Below are 15329 nucleotides of genomic sequence, written 5' to 3'. Positions count from 1 at the left end.
AAACAACTTGTAACAATCACCAGTCAAAGAATGAAATTGCAACCAAGTTTCTATGGCTTGTTTAAAAAATAACGATATTTTGGATTATTATTTTGCTTTCAAATTAACGAAAATGAGCGGTTGCAATCTGAATAAAGGGAAAAAGGCCATTCTTGAACATGGGATGAGACATTCTTACTAATTTACTAGAGAACCAGATCAGATTTAAGTATAACTTTTGTATGACTAATGCCTTTAGTGAGAGGTCTAATGCTTTAAATGTTAAACCTGGGTTTGTATTTGCATTTATCAGGGACCCCCAAATCAAATCAAATTTTATTTGTCACATACACATGGTTAGCAGATGTTAATGCGAGTGTAGCAAAATGCTTGTGCTTCTAGTTCAGTAAGTAATAACCAACGAGTAATATAACCTAACAATTTCACAACTACCTTATACACATAAGTGTAAAGGTATGAAGAATATGTACATACAAATATATGAATGAGTGATGGTACAGAACGGCATAGGCAAGATGCAGTAGATGGTATCGAGTACAGTGTATACATATGAGATGAGTAATGTAGGGTATGTAAACATGACATAATGTGGCATTGTTTAAAGTGGCTAGTGATACATTTTTTTACATCAATTTGTCCATTATTAAAGTGGCTGGAGTTGAGTCAGTATGTTGGCAGCAGCCACTCAATGTTAGTGGTGGCTGTTTAACAGTTTGATGGCCTTGAGACAGAAGCTGTTTTTCAGTCTCTCGGCCCCTGCTTTGATGCACCTGTACTGACCTCGCCTTTTGGATGATAGCGGTGTGAACAGGCAATGGCTCGGGTGGTTGTTGTCCTTGATGATCTTTATGGCCTTCCTGTGACATCGGGTGGTGTAGGTGTCCTGGAGGGCAGGTAGTCTGTCTATATAAGGTCCCACAGTTGACAGTGCATATCAGAGCAAAAACCAAGCCATGAGGTTGAAGGAATTGTCTGTAGAGAGCCGAGACAGGATTGGGTCAAGGCACAGATCTGGGGAAGGGTACATTTATGCAGTATTGAAGGTCCCCAAGAACACAGTGGCCTCCATCATTCTTAAATGGAAGACGTTTGGAATCACCAAGACTCTTCCTAGAGCTGGCTGACCTGCCAAACTGAGCAATCGCGGGAGAAGGGCCTTGGTCAGGGAGGTGACCAAGAACCTGATGGTCAATCTGAGCTGTAGAGTTCCTTTGTGGAGATGGGAGAACCTTACAGAAGGACAATTACCTCTGGGGCAGACTGTTTCGTAGAGTGGCCAGACAGAAGCCACTCCTTAGTAAAAGGCACATGACAGACAGCTTGGAGTTTGCCAAAAGGCACCTAAAGACTCTCAGACCATGAGAAACAAAATTCTCTGGTCTGATGAAACCAAGACTGAACTCTTTGCCCTGAATGCCAAGATTCACACCTGGAGGAATTCTGGCACCACCCCTACGGCGAAGCATGGTGGTGGCAGAATCATCCTGTGGATATGTTTTTCAGTGACAGGGACTGGGAGACTATTTACAGTGGGGCAAAAAAGTAGGAAAAAAATCCAGAAAATCACATTGTAGGATTTTTAATGAATTTATTTGCAAGTTATGGTGGAAATAAGTATTTGGTCAATAACAAAAGTTGATCAATACTTTGTTATATACTTTTTGTTGGCAATGACAGAGGTCAAATGTTTTCTGTAAGTCTTCACAAGGTTTTCACACACTGTTGCTGGTATTTTGGCCCATTCCTCCTCTAGAGCAGTGATGTTTTGGGGCTGTTGCTGGGCAACACGGACTTTCAACTCCCTCCAAAGATTTTCTACTTTCCATTTTTTCCTTTACACGGATCAGTCGTCCTGGTCCTTTGCAGAAAAACAGCCCAAAAGCATGATGTTTCCACCCCCATGCTTCACAGTAGGTATGATGTTCTTACGATGCAACTCAGCATTCTTTGTCCTCCAAACACGACGAGTTGAGTTTTTACTAAAAAGTTCTATTTTGGTTTGATCTGACCATATCTTCTTCTGGATCATCCAAATGCTCTCTAGCAAACTTCAGACGGGCCTGGACATGTACTGGCTTAAGCAGGGAGACACGTCTGGCACTGTAGGATTTGAGTCCCTGGCGGCGTAGTGTGTTACTGATGGTAGGCTTTGTTACTTTGGTCCCAGCTCTCTGCAGGTCATTCACTAGGTCCCCCCGTGTGGTTCTGGGATTTTTGCTCACCGTTCTTGTGATCATTTTGACCCCACGGGGTGAGATCTTGCGTGGAGCCCCAGATCGAGGGAGATTATCAGTGGTCTTGTATGTCTTCCATTTCCTAATAATTGTTCCCACAGTTGATTTCTTCAAACCAAGCTGCTTACCTATTGCAGATTCAGCCTTCCCAGCCTGGTGCAGGTCTACAATTTTGTTTCTGGTGTCCTTGGACAGCTCTTTGGTCTTGGCCATAGTGGAGTTTGGAGTGTGACTGTTTGAGGTTGTGGACAGGTCTTTTATACTGATAACAAGTTCAAACAGGTGCCATTAATACAGGTAATGAGTGGAGGACAGAGGAGCCTCTTAAATAAGAAGTTACAGGTCTGTGAGAGCCAGAAATCTTGCTTATTTTCCACCATAATTTGCAAATAAATTCATTAAAAATCCTACAATGTGATTTTCTGGATTTTTTTCCTAATTTTGTATGTCATAGTTGAAGTGTACCTATGATAACATTACAGGCCTCTCTCATCTTTTTAAGTGGGAGAACTTGCACAATTGGTGGCTGACTAAATACTTTTTTGCCCCACTGTACATAGAATAGTTTCTTATTCTTTTTACTCAGTTTAGTCACATGATTGCTCAATTTGCAGTGTGTTTGCCATTCAGTTGTGCAGCCAGACTTATTTGTAGTTCCTTTTGTCTCATCCCTCTCAACCATACAATTTTTCAATCCCTCATCAACCCAAGGGGATTTAACCATTTTTAAAGTTGTTTTCTTAATGGGTGCTTTCATATTAGTAACTGGAATAATCCATTTTATAAATGTGTCAATTGCAGAGTCAGGTTGCTCCTTATCAAACACCACAGACCAGCAAATATTATTCACGTTATCAATATAGGAAACTCTACTAAACTTCTTGTATGACCTCTTATACACTATATTAGGCCCAGCCTTTGGAACTTTGGTTTTCCTAGATATGGCTACTATATTGTGTTCACTACATCTGATGGATTTGGATAGGGCTTTAAAGCACACTTCTGCAGCATTAGTAAAAATGTGATCAATACATGTTTGATGATTTCGTTTCTGTGCTGTTTGTAACTACCCTGGTGGGTTGACTGACAACCTGAACCAAGTAGCAGGCACTGGTTATAGTTTGAAACTTGTTCCGTAGGCTACATACGTTAATGTGTGCTATTTTTAGCACTTTTCTGGGATGCTTGATTGTTTTTATTGCTTTACTGGGAAGCTTATCAGAAGTAGACATGCTCATGTTATTTATGTTTGAGCTGATAGCACACGGCGAGCAGCACACAGTAGACTTCCTACTAGGGCACACTGTCTCAGTGCTAACAGCATGACGCTGGTTCATAGGCACATGATTACTGCATACAATAGCTGTAGGATCAACAGAGGCAGTGAGAGGGACATAAATTCAGTTACTTACATTGTGTCTGCCAATGCCCCTGGGATAATGTACATTTGCTGCAGCACTGCCTGTGCTGTGAAACAAGTGCACCTACTGCCAACAGCGTGAGACAGAAAAAAATAGGAATGCAAGGCTTTATCGTTGTTGTTTTTTTATATCAATGTTTTGTCCACTGCTCTATGCACTTCCGGATGAACACGGTGACAGAGTCAGTGTAGTTGTCAATGTTACTCACAGAGGTGACCTGGAACATATCCCAGTCCATGTGATCAAATCAATCTTGTAGCATGGATTCAGATTGGTCAGGCCAACATTGCACAGACCTTACCATGGGTGCTTAAGTGAGCACTTCACTGTTAGTTTACACCTGTTGTTTATGAAGCATGTGACAAATGCAATTTGATTTGATTAATTTCTGCATGTAAAGCGGGGAGAAGCAGATTGGAGCCGTGATCTGATTTGCCAATGGGTGGTTGGGGATGGGCCTTGTAGTCATTTCGGGAAGGGAGAATAACAGTGATCAAGCTTCTTCTCTCCCCTTGTGGCACAGGCGACGTGTTGGTGAAATTCAAAGCAACAGTTTGCTCAAAGTCCCATATATTTTGATTTACTTGTATTACTTCAGGGGAACCCAATTGAGGCCATTGTCTCATTTACAATGGTGCCCTGATGACAAATATTACATTAATAAAGCAACAACAAAAGTATATAAAAAACAACAACTACAAGACAGCTATAAATACATTACATCAGGTAATTACAACAAGTTATAATAATCAATTGAAACAATTGCACACTTCACTGAATTTATTTAACAACAGAGTTTTAAACTGCCCTATGCATGCGGAACACTCCTGCTGTGACTTCAGGAGGACCTGTGCCAACTGTTTTACAACAGTAGTTGACTGCAAGTGTGCCTCAAAGTTGAGAAGGCACGGCACCAGACAACGCCTGGCTATCAGTTTGAAGTTGGTCAGTGTGGATTGTGAACAGCTCCAGAATCTTCACAAGCTGTTCTAGCTTGGCCCAGTCACAATCCGTACTCAGTATTTCTTCCCTGTTCGCTAGTGATAGCTAGTGATAGTGATGCACAAGCTAGGCCTGTTTGAAACATCGGCAGTTTGCTGGCAGCATTTACCCACCAGATTCAGAAGCTCGAAAACCCCAGTCGAAAAAAAAGCTTGAAAACCCCAAAACTAAAACTAACAGAATTTATGTACAGTACCAGTCAAAAGTTTGGACAAAAGTGTATTTGTACAATTTTCTACATCGTAGAATAATAGTGACAACATCAAAACTATGAAATAAAAACATATGGAATCATTTAGCAACCAAAAAAAGTGTTTAACAAATCAAATATATTTTATGGTTGAGATTCTTCAAAGTAGCCAGCCTTTACCTTGCTGACAGCTTTGCACACCACCCATGTCATATTAATTATATACTGTATCTAGGCATGTGTCCCAGATAAAGCTAAATATTTTTTGCTCATATGATTTTTAATCACAGACCATCTGAAAAGGTCCACCCACACAGACAGTGTGGTGAAGAAGCGCAACAGCGCCTCTTCAACCTCAGGAGACTGAAGAAATTTGTCTTGGCCCCTAAGAACCTCACAAACTTTTACAGATGCACAATTGAGAGCATTCTGTCTGTACAGCAACTGCACCGCCCACAACCGCAGGGCTATCCAGAGGGTAGTGCGGACTGCCCAATGCATCGTTGTGGGCACACTGCCTGCCCTCCAGGAAACCTACAGCACCCGATGTCATAGGACAAAAAGGACAAAAAGATCATCAAGGACATCAGCCACCCGAGCCACGGCCTATTCAGAAGGCAAGGTCAGTAAAGGTAAAGACTTAAAACAGCTTCTATCCCAAGGCCATCAGACTGTTAAATAGCCACCACTAGCCGGCTACCACCCGTTTACTCAAACCTGCACCTTAGAGGCTGCTGCCCTATGCAGATAGATATGGAATCACTGGTCACATTAATAATGGAACACGAGTCACTTTAACAATTCATAACAATACACACAAATCTAAAAGTGAAAGAATGGACGAGCAACGTCGGAGTGGCATTGACTAAAACACAGTAGAATACAGAATATACACATGAAATGAGCAAAACAGTATGTAAACATTATTACATACTTAAGCACTGTTGGAGCTAGGAACACAAGAATTTCTCTACACCTGCAATAACACCTGCTAAATATGAATCAAATCAAATGTTATTTGTCACATGCGCCGAATACAACAGGTGTAGACCAAACAGTGAAATGCTTACTTACAAGCCCTTAACAATTTTTTTCTTAACTTCATTGTTGGTTAAGTGTTTATTAAAATAAACTGAAGTAAAAAAATATATAATAATTACTAAGGAGCCACAATGAAATAACAGTAGCGAGGCTATATTCCAGGGGGGTACAGGTATACAGGGGCACCGGTTAGTCGAGGTAATTGAGATAATATATACATGTAGGCAGCGCCATACGTAAGTGAATAAACAGAAATATGACTAAGGAGCTAATCAGTTGTTTTCCATAAATAGACAGGTATGTACTGCTCCATGGTTGCAGGATCTACGCATTATCATGCTGAAGCAGAAGGTAATAGCAGTGGATGAACGGCACGACAATAGGAGAAAAGCTATTCAGTTGTCCAACAGAATGTATTCAACTGAAATGTGTCTTCTGCATTTAACTAGTAAATTTAGCTAGTAAATAAATAATTAACTAATTTATGTAGTACTGAATTGTTAGAAAGGCCAGGGTTTTTGTAGATCCAAGGTTACGACTGTTCAGAATGATGATATGATAAGAGGTAATGATTAATAAGATGACTGTTTATCAATGTAATAGATGTATACCTTATAGAGTTTAATTCGGGAGATGGTAACTCTTAAAACCTGTTACGGCTGGTGGTTCCGCTAGCGGAACGTTTCGACAACATCCAGTGAAATTGCAGAGCGCGAAATTCAAAAACAATTATTTGAAATATTTAACTTTCATACAATCACAAGTGCAATACACCATATTAAAGCTTGACTTTAATGTGTCAGATTTCAAAAAGGCTTTACGGCGAAAGCAAACCATGCTGTTATCTGAGGATAGCACCCCATCAAACAATCACATGCCAATCATAATTCAACCCGCCAGGCGCGACACATAACTAAGAAATAACAATATAATTCATGCCTTACTTTTGAAGATATTCTTCTGTTGGCACTCCAAAATGTCCCATAAACATCACACATGGTCCTTTTGTTTGATTAATTCCGTTGTTATATCTCCAATGTCCATTTATTTGGCGCATTTGATTAAGAAAAACACCGGTTCCAACTCGCCCAACATGACTACCATTTATCTAATAAATTACCTGTAATCTTGGTCCAAACATTTCAAACAACTTTCCTAATCCATCTTTAGGTATTTTAAAACGTAAGTAATCAATATAATTTAAGACAGAATACACTGTGTTCAATAGCTGATAAAATAAAAGTGGAGAGAGCTTCAGGTCACGCGCCCTAAACAAAGGAGTACACTAGGCTGGACCCTCGTTCTGAATAGCCATACTTCTTAATTTCTCTAAAGAAAAACATCAACCAATTTCTAAAGACTGTTAGTGGAAGCAATAGGAATTGCAACCAAGTCCCACAGAAATCTAGGTTCCCATAGAAAATTAATTGAAAGCACAGTGAACTCAATTTTATTTTTTTCTGGATGGTTTGTCATCGGGGTTTTGCTTACCAAATAAGTTCTGTTATATGCACAGACATTATATTAACAGTTTTCGAAACTGTAGAGTGTTTTCTATCCAAATCTACCAATTATATGCATATCCTAGCTTCTGGGCCTGAGTACCAGGCAGTTTACTTTGGGCACGCTTTTCATCCGGATGTGAAAATACTGCCCCCTACTCCCAAACAGGTTTTAACCGTGGCGCCCCAAATCCTAATGAGTTAATTGTTACGTGATTAATTTAATATTTCACAGTTTAGATGGTACAATGAGATGTCACAAACTGAAATTAGGTAAACTATTACAATTTTAGCAACCAGGAAATAGTGGAGCGAGTTATGCATATTGCACCTTTCATTTCATTGTTGGTAATGTTCTATGAACATTCTCCAACTGGTTTCACTTTGGGAATGTTCTCAAATAGTACAAAAACCCATTAAGAAACAACATTCTTCTGTGGGGATTTCAGTTCTTCCACAGAACATTCTACAAAAATGTAATGTTTTTACTACATTCTGGGAACGTTCTCAAAAAATTGTGTGATTTAAGCGATGTTCTCAGAACGTTCAAAGAATCTATGGTTCCCTTTTATGTCAGTTCTTGGCAATATTCTGGGAATGTTCTAAACAAATGTACTTCTCTATATTAACATCAATTATCTCTAAATTCCATTCTCAGAACATGAAGAAAACGTTCCATAACAAACACAAAAAAGTTAGTATCAGTTAACGTTCTAAGAATGTTATTTTAAACCATGTACATCCCATTCTCATAACATGAAGAAAGATGTCCTTAAAAAACACACGAAATGTTAGTAATGTTCAGAAAATGTTCTAAGAATGTTTTTTAAAAACATACGGTACATTACGTTCTCAACATCAACAAAACTCTCTCTATCCTGTATTTGGTTAAGTGTGTTCAGGTTTGCTGGCTGTGCCCACTAATCAGCCATACCTGCTCTTAATGAGTGCTTGTTTCCTTTGAAATAGGGTCTGGTTGAATAGATTCAAATGAACAGCTATGTTTGCATCAAAACACATGGCATGCTAGCTCCATCCTGGTGGCACAGTAGACTGATTCCAGGGATAGAGAACAGAAGATCATAGGTTTGAAGCTCACTGATGAGAAATGTTTGCATGCTTAAGCAAATACATTTGGGCTGCAATCCCGTTCACAGGATGATATGACAACAGTCAGTGAAAGTGCAGGGCGCCAAATTCAAAACAACAGAAATCTCATAATTAAAATTCCTCAAACATACATGTATCTTATACCGTTTTAAAGGGAGTCTTGTTGTTAATCCCACCACACTGTTCCGATTTCAAATATGCTTTTCAGCAAAAGCACCACAAACGATTATGTTAGGTCACCACCAAACCACAATAAACACAGCCATTTTTCCAGCCAAAGAGAGGAGTCACAAAAAGCACAAATAGAGATATAATTAATCACTAACCTTTGATGATCTTCATCAGATGACACTCATAGGACTTCATGTTACACAATACATGTATGTTTTGTTTGATAAAGTTAATAAATCTGAGTTTACATTGGCACGTTACATTCACTAGTTCCAAAAACATCCAGTGATTATGCATAACCACGTTGATTCAACAGAAATACTCATCATAAATGTAGATGATAATACAAGTTATACACATGGAATTATAGATATACCTCTCCTTAATGCAACCGCTGTGTCAGATTTCAAAAAAACTTTACGGAAAAAGCAAACCATGCAATAATCTGAGACGGCGCTCAGAAAAATAGTCAAATTAGCCGCCATTGTTGGAGTCAACATAAACCAGAAATTACATGATAAATATTCCCTTACCTTTGATGATCTTCATCAGAATGCATCCCAGGAATCCCAGGTCCACAATAAATGCTTGATTTGTTCGATAATGTGCGTTATTTATGTCCAATTAGCTACTTTTGTACACCTATCCAAATGCTGGTGCTGGTCGACCTTTTCTTTGGACAAAAACTTCAAAAAGTTATATTACAGGTCGAAGAAACATTTCAAACTAAGTACAGTATCTATCATTAGTATGTTTTTATCATAAATATTCAATAAAGTTCCAAACTGAGAATTCCTTTGTGTCTTGAGGAGGAACGGAACGCAGGAAGATATCATGTACTATGTGCGTGACCTGAAACTGGCTCTCTGCCAGTAGTCTGATTCATTCCCCTCTTATTCAGTCCCAAAACACAGTAGATGCCTCATTTCTATAGATGGTTGACATCTAGTGGAAGCCCTAGGAAATGTATCTTCATTCATATCCCAACGGGATTTCAATAGGTAATGGGTTAAAAATATACCAATCTCAGATTTCTCACTTCCTGTTTGGATTTCGTCTCGGATTTTTGCCTAACATATGAGTTCTGTTATACTCACAGACATCATTCAAACACTTTTAGAAACTTCAGAGTGTTTTCTATCCAATACTAATAATAATATGCATATATTAGCAACTGAGACTGAGGAGCAGGCCGTTTACTCTGGGCACCTCTGGGCACCTTTCATCCAAGCTACTCAATAGTGCCCCTGCAGCCATTAGAAGTTAATGTGTCCTACTGTATCTGTGCCAGTAGTGTTATTAAAGTTTTATTGAAACATCTGGTGAAAGTTTTAAGATGGTTATTCAAAAAACTCAATTTTTTTTTACATTTAGTTAAGAAAATGTTACATAAAAAACCACAAGAAAAAACTTTAGTAACGTTCAGAAAACATTCTCAGGATGTTATTAAATTACTTTCAAATAACTGTAATTTCCGTTCTCTGAGTGTTAATAAAACTTTCCAGGAAAACTTTCAAGAAACCAGAGTAAAAACATTCTCAGAACCTCACTGCAACCAAAAAATAAATGTTCCCTTTCACTTCTCAGAATGTTTATAAAACATTCAGTTTTACCAGTCAGGAAACTTATGGATTCGTTTACACAACCAATGTGAAACCAAAAACATACTTTCCCACAACTTCCCCTTTTCTCATTCCGCTTCCATTTGCTTTCTAATATGCTGACCAAACTGGTTGCGCACATGTGTCATCGCGTTACACACGTTGATTTAGTTCACCCACACCAGAAGCGATCAGGACATGCAGATTTAAATATTAAAACAAACTCTGAACAAATTATATTAATTTGGGGACAGGTCAAAAAGCATTGAACATTTATTACAATATAGCTTAACTAGCTTGCTGTTGCTAACTAATTTGTCCTGGTATATAAACATTGGGTTGTTATTTTACCTGAAATGCACAAGGTCCTCGACTCTGACAATTAATCCACAGATAAAACGGTAAACCAAATTTGTTTCTAGTCATCTCCTTCCTTCAGGCTTCTTTTTCTTCTTTGGACTTTATATGGTGTTTGGCAACCAACTTTACAGCATTACCACAACCGACCGGAGTGTGGACCTAAGTTCATCTTTCAATCACCCATGTGGGTATATGCTTCTAAAAACCAATGAGGAGATGGCATGTGGGTATATGCTCCTAAAAACCAATGAGGAGATGGGAGAGGCCGGACTTGCAGCGTGTTGAGCGTCACAAATAGAACCAATTTCTATTTTAACGCCTGGCCAGACGCTCGCTGAGGCGCGCAAGCAGTGTGTGTGCAATGATTGAATGATTGTAAATTTATTTGGAAATACTAGCGCGACACGAGTGGTGTGGTCAGCATGTTACCCACAAGCCTATTCATTACGTCTGACAATACCATATACAGTGGGGCAAAAAAGTATTTAGTCAGCCACCAATTGTGCATGTTCTCCCACTTAAAATGATGAGAGAGGCCTGTAATTTTCATCATAGGTACACTTCAACTATGACGGACAAAATGAGAGAAAAAATCAAGAAAATCACATTGTAGGATTTTTAATGAATTTATTTGCAAATTATGGTGGAAAATAAGTATTTGGTCAATAATAAAAGTTTATCTCAATACTTTGTTATATACACTTTGTTGGCAATGACAGAGGTCAAACATTTTTTGTAAGTCTTCACAAGTTTTTTACACACTGTTGCTGGTATTTTGGCCCATTCCTCCATGCATATCTCCTCTAGAGCAGTGATGTTTTGGGGCTGTTGCTGGGCAACACGGACTTTCAACTCCCTCCAAATATTTTCTATGGGGTTGAGATCTGGAGACTGGCTAGGCCACTCCAGGACCTTGAAATGCTTCTTACGAAGCCACTCCTTCGTTGCCCGGATGGTGTGTTTGGGATCATTGTCATGCTGAAAGACCCAGAAAGACCCAGCCACGTTTCATCTTCAATGCCCTTGCTGATGGAAGGAGGTTTTCACTCAAAATCTCACGATACATGGCCCCATTCATTCTTTCCTTTACACGGATCAGTCGTCCTGGTCCCTTTGAAGAGAAACAGCCCCAAAGCATGATGTTTCCACCCCCATGCTTCACAGTAGGTATGGCGTTCTTTGGATGCAACTCAGAATTCTTTGTCCTCCAAACACGACGAGTTGAGTTTTTACCAAAAAGTTATATTTTGGTTTGATCTGACCGTATGACATTCTCCCAATCTTCTTCTGGATCATCCAAATTCTCTCTAGCAAACTTCAGATGGGCCTGGACATGTACTGGCTTAAGCAGGGAGACACGTCTGGCACTGCAGGATTTGAGTCCCTGGCGGCGTAGTGTGTTACTGATGGTAGGCTTTGTTACTTTGGTCCCAGCTCTCTGCAGTTCATTCACTAGGTCCCCCCGTGTGGTTCTGGGATTTTTGCTCACCGTTCTTGTGATCATTTTAACCCCACGGGATGAGATCTTGCGTGGAGCCCCAGATCGAGGGAGATTATCAGTGGTCTTGTATGTCTTCCATTTCCTAATAATTGCTCCCACAGTTGATTCCTTCAAACCAAGCTGCTTACCTATTGCAGATTCAGTCTTCCTAGCCTGGTGCAGATCTACAATGTTGTTTCTGGTGTCCTTTGACAGCTCTTTGGTCTTGTCCATAGTGGAGTTTGGAGTGTGACTGTTTGAGGTTGTGGACAGGTGTCCTTTAAACTGATAACAAGTTCAAACAGGTGCCATTAATACAGGTAACGAGTGGAGGACAGAGGAGCCTCTTAAAACCTGTTAAGTCTACCCCCTACTTTTTCGAACATTCTGTTAAAAATCTCGCAACATTTCAGCGTCCTGCTACTCATGCCAGGAATATAGTATATGCATATGATTAGTATGTGTGGATAGAAAACACTCTGATGTTTCTAAAACTGGTTAAATCACGGCTGTGACTATAACAGAACGTGTGTCTCATCGAAAAGCGGAAGAAAAACTGATCACTGAAAACTGGAAAATATATCAATGCGCCACTTGCATATATTGTCTATTAGAAAGCAAATTAAATGGGGCTGATATTGCAAGTCCTACAGCTTCCACAGGATGTTGCCAGTCTTGTCAATTGCCTGCGCTTTGTTTCTTGGCCAAACGAGTAAGAGAGAGCCCATTCCTTCCGGTCTCCGACAGGATGTTTTGGATGAGAAATTTCCGGACATGATTTCAAGACGTGGAGCTATTGAATACACATCGCCCCGTGATCAATTTGATAGATTATTAACGTTTACTAATGCCTAAAGTTGCATTACAAAAGTATTTCGAAGTGTTTTGAGAAAGTTTATCGTCAACTTTTTTAATTTAAAAAAATGACGTTGCGTTTTAAAAAGCTGTTTTTTCCTTGATCACACACTTTCCATAGATCGATATTTAGGGTATATATGGACCGATTTAATCGAAAAAAAGACCCAATAGTGATGTTTATGGGACATCTAGGAGTGCCAACAAAGAAGATCGTCAAAGGTAATGAATGTTTTATATTTTATTTCTGCGTTTTGTGTAGCGCCGGCTATGCTAATTATTTTGTTTACGTCCCCTTTGGGTATTTCGGGGTGTTGCATGCTATCAGATAATAGCTTCTCATGCTTTCACCGAAAAGCATTTTAAAAATCTGACTTGTTGGCTGGATTCACAACGAGTGTAGCTTTAATTCAGTACCCTGCATGTGTGTTTTAATGAACGTTTGAGTTTTAACGAGTGCTATTAGCATTTAGCGTAGCGCATTTGCATTTCCAGATGGCTAGATGGGACGCATGCGTGTCGGGTCGACGTAAGAGGTTAAAGAAGAAGTTACAGGTCTGTGAGAGCCAGAAATCTTGCTTGTCTGTAGGTGACCATATACTTATTTTCCACCATAATTTGCAAATAAATTCATTAATAATCCTACAATGTGATTTTCTCGATTTTTTTTCTCATTTTGTCTGTCATAGTTAAAGTGTACCTATGATGAAAAGTAGAGGCCTCTCTCATCTTTTTAAGTGGGAGAACTTGCACAACTGGTGGCTGACTAAATACTTGTATTTAGATTCCAGTACAGTATCTTGGAAAAGTGTTTAATTTCATTATAGATTACCACCCCCCCCCTCGCTCTCCTCTCTCTAACCTCTCCAACTCCTTCCCCCATTAGCTTGTTAAGGGTAAATACGTCCCCTGCCAGTGTGATGTATAATGTTGTCTGCTGTGTTATTGTACGTCACACAGCACTCTCCTGCTATCCCATCCTCTCCCCCTTGTGTTGTTTAGATTCCCATCTTAAAGTGCATCCCAAGTGGCACACTTTTGCTTATAATATAGTACCCTATTGCCTATGTAGTGTGCATTTTTTTTTTAACCAAAACCCTATGGACCCTGGTCAAAGTAGTGCACTATATAGGCAATAGGGTGCCATTTGGGACACACACTCAGACCCCGCGCCTGATGAACTCCCACCGGCCAGCCCCATCCCATCCCCTGGCTGCCAGCCTGTCTGTTTACCAAGCTCTGCCTTTACTGCCAAAGAATAGACACATTCACCACTGTCACTCTGTCACAATGGATGGACACTCTGATCCTTCCAGAAAGAGACAGTGAGAGGATAGGGATGAAAATAGGGGGGAGAGGGAGAGGTAAAGGGAAAGTGGGAGGGTGCGAGAGAGAAATTTAGATGCTACCCTTTCTCTCTCATAATTGGATCTGATTAAAAACACATTACAATTTGAAAGAGAAGCATTAATCCAGCATTTGGATCATTTTCTCTTCTGAAAATCAAACATGTTGATGTGCTTTTGCAAGTTTTGCAAGAAAATGTCATGTGCACTGAATTAGATCCAATATGGCCTATATTAATTCACCAAAGACAAAGGGCTTATTTCACAATTCTAAATGGGTTTGTGAGGTTAGAGGAGGGCAGCTAAATTCAGAAACCCCCTATTAACCTTGCTCAGAGAAGCACAACTTACTGTAGAATTCAGCCACTTGAAGCACTGAGTTCATGCCCAGTGACTAAGGGTTTCCACTTACAGAGGGGATACGGAAGCATCTTTCATGTTGTCTTATCAAGTCCAGATAGGACCTTCTCTCTTCCACAAATAACTCTCTCAACTGTCCCAAAGAAGGGAGAGAAAATATACATTTTAGGGTTCAGGCCTTACAAAGAAGTCAAGAAAAGTGTAAGGTCTTTGCTTTTAACACATTTGTAATGTAGGCCTACTAGAAAATGCATTAGAGATTGTTGAAAATGTAACATAAATTATTGTGTAAATTGATGTTTGTTGTTCAATGAAAGAAACACTTCTTCACTTTAAAGATTTCCCTATTATCCTTCCTTCCTTCCATTCGATTTCATTTTCATTCTGCATGCTCTTGGTATAAAACATAAAAAATAACAGATAAGGAAGGACACACTTTAGGGTGATGATTTGAAGCCTTGCGAGAAGCTTTTAATGTTTCTTGTTTTCATCTTATGTTCTCTTCAACCCTTATGGAATAATCAAGACATCATACACAAAAGAAAGATTGCAATTCTCTTTGGAGAAGCAGATTTTTCTGCCTTTCATGAAGCAGTGTGCAGCTCACATCTCAACTGTAAAATGCTATACCGATTTTATGGATCACATGAATTCTT

This window comes from Oncorhynchus nerka, linkage group LG4 (genome assembly GCF_034236695.1).
Source record: "Oncorhynchus nerka isolate Pitt River linkage group LG4, Oner_Uvic_2.0, whole genome shotgun sequence".
Taxonomy (NCBI): Eukaryota; Metazoa; Chordata; class Actinopteri; order Salmoniformes; family Salmonidae; genus Oncorhynchus; species Oncorhynchus nerka.
The sequence above is the reverse complement of the archived record's forward strand: the minus strand, read 5'-3'. Positions refer to the sequence as shown.